At 41.3% G+C, this 2,288-nt stretch overlaps 1 non-coding gene across 1 annotated transcript; it reads left to right on the top strand.

The window, feature by feature from the left end:
* The first annotated feature begins 1,753 nt into the window (after positions 1-1,753).
* Positions 1,754-1,857, top strand: LOC112804730 (small nucleolar RNA R71). The gene has a single exon (XR_003203347.1). It is a non-coding gene; the product is annotated as a small nucleolar RNA R71 (small nucleolar RNA).
* Positions 1,858-2,288: the final 431 nt, after the last annotated feature.

The following is a 2,288-nucleotide window of genomic DNA, read 5'->3' as shown; positions in this document are numbered from 1 at the left end:
CATCAACCTATAGAAAACATAAATTAACATAGATAAATAAAATTGGGTTTCCTCATAATAAGCTTTTCTTTAATGTCAATAGCTTGACAGGAAGCTCTTACAGAGCTTCACAGATGCTCAGAGCATGATGGTGGCCTCCCAACACCAGACTTAGAGTTTGGATGTGGGGGCTGTGCTTGACTCTGCATGGAGAGAATTAGATGAAGCTTTTCATGCTTCTTCTCCATGTTTACAAAGGAAAATCCTTGAGCCTTAAACACAAGGTAGTCCTCATTCACTTGAAGGACTAACTCTCCTCTGTCTACATCAATCACAGCTTTTGTTGTGGCTAGGAAGGGTCTTCCAAGGATGATGGATTCATCCTCATTCTTCCCAGTGTCTAGGATTTTGAAGTCAGCAGGGATGTAAAAGCCTTCAACCTTTAGCAAGACATCCTCTACAAGTCCATAAGCCTGTTTCATTGATTTATCTGCCATCTCTAGTGAGATTCTTGCAGCTTGTACCTCAAAAATCCATAGTTTTTCCATTACAGAGAGTGGCATGAGGTTTACACTTGACCCTAGGTCACACAGAGCCTTCTCAAAGGTCATGGTGCCTATGTTGCAAGGTATTAAGAACCTTCTGGGATCCTCTTTCTTCTGAGATAACTTCGATTGAACCAATGCATTTAGTTCACTGATGAGCAATGGAGGTTCATCCTCCCAAGTCTCATTACCAAATAAGTTGGCATTCAACTTTATGATTGCTCCTAGATACTGAGCAACTTGCTCTTCAGTAATAACTTCATCTTCTTCAGAGGAAGAATACTCATCAGAGCTCATGAATGGTAATAGAAAGTTCAGTGCAATCTCTATGGTCTCTAGATGAGCCTCAAACTCCTTTGGTTCCTCAATAGGGAACTCCTTGTTGGCCAGTGGACGTCCCATGAGGTCTTCCTCACTGGGAATCACTGCCTTTCCCTCCTCTACAGGTTCGGCCATGTTGGATGTGTAGATGGACATGCACTCTCTTTTTAGATTCTCTTCTGTATTGCTTGGGAGAGTACTAGGAGGAGTTTCGGTAACTCTTTTAATCAGCTGACCCACTTGTGCCTCTAAATTTCTGATGGAGGACCTTGTTTCATTCATGAAACTGAGAGTGGTTTTGGATAGATCAGAGACTATATTTGCTAAGCCAGAGAGGCTCTGCTCAGAATTCTCTATCTGTTGCTGAAAAGATGATGGAAAAGGCTTGCTATTGCCAAACCTATTTCTCCCACCATTATTGTTGTTGAAGCCTTGTTGAGGCTTCTGTTGATCCTTCTATGAGAAATTTGGATGATTCCTCCATGAAGAATTATAGGTGTTTCCATAAGATTCTCCCATGTAATTCACCTCTTCCATTGCAGGATTCCCAGGGTCATAAGCTTCTCCTTTAGAGGAAGCTTCTTTAACACCGCCTAATGCAGCTTGCAATCCAGTCAGATTCTGAGAAATCATATTGACTTGCTGAGTCAATATTTTGTTCTGAGCCAATATGGCATTCAGAGTATCAATCTCAAGAACTCCTTTCTTCTGAGTTACCCCATTATTCACAAGATTCCTTTCAGAAGTGTACATGAACTGGTTATTTGCAACCATCTCAATGAGTTCCTAGGCTTCTACAGGTGTTTTCATATGAAGGGATCCACCAGCAAAATGATCCAATGACATCTTTGACATTTCATACAGACCATCATAGAATATATATATATATGATGCTCCATTCTGGGAACATGTCAGAAGGACACCTTTTGGTTAATTACTTGTATCTTTCTCAAGCTTCATAGAGGGATTCACCTTCCTTCTGTCTAAAGGTTTGGACGTCCACTCTGAGCTTACTCATCTTTCGAGGTGGAAAGAATTTGGTCAAGAAAGCATTGACCAGCTTGTCCCAAGAGTTCAGGCTTTCTCTAGGTTGTGAGTCCAACCATGTCCTAGCTCTGTCTCTTACAGCAAAGGGGAAAAGCATAAGTCTGTAGACCTCGGGATTAACCCCATTTGTCTTAACAGTATCATAGATCTTCAAGAATTCAGATAAGAACTGATGAGGATTTTCTGCATTAGAGAAACTAATTGAGGCTTAAGCTCAAAGTTGTTTGCTCCAATGGCAGGAATTGAGATGCTTCTTCCATAGAAGTTGGAAGTTGGTGCAGCATAGTCACCAAGCATCTTCCTTGCATCTCTGGCATTGTTGTTATTTTCGGCTGCCATGTCTTCTTCTTTTTCAAAAATTACTGTCAGGTCCTCTCCAAAGCGTTGTGCTCTAGC

This window comes from Arachis hypogaea, chromosome 5, assembly GCF_003086295.3.
Source record: "Arachis hypogaea cultivar Tifrunner chromosome 5, arahy.Tifrunner.gnm2.J5K5, whole genome shotgun sequence".
Taxonomy (NCBI): Eukaryota; Viridiplantae; Streptophyta; class Magnoliopsida; order Fabales; family Fabaceae; genus Arachis; species Arachis hypogaea.
The sequence above is the reverse complement of the archived record's forward strand: the minus strand, read 5'-3'. Positions and strand labels throughout refer to the sequence as shown.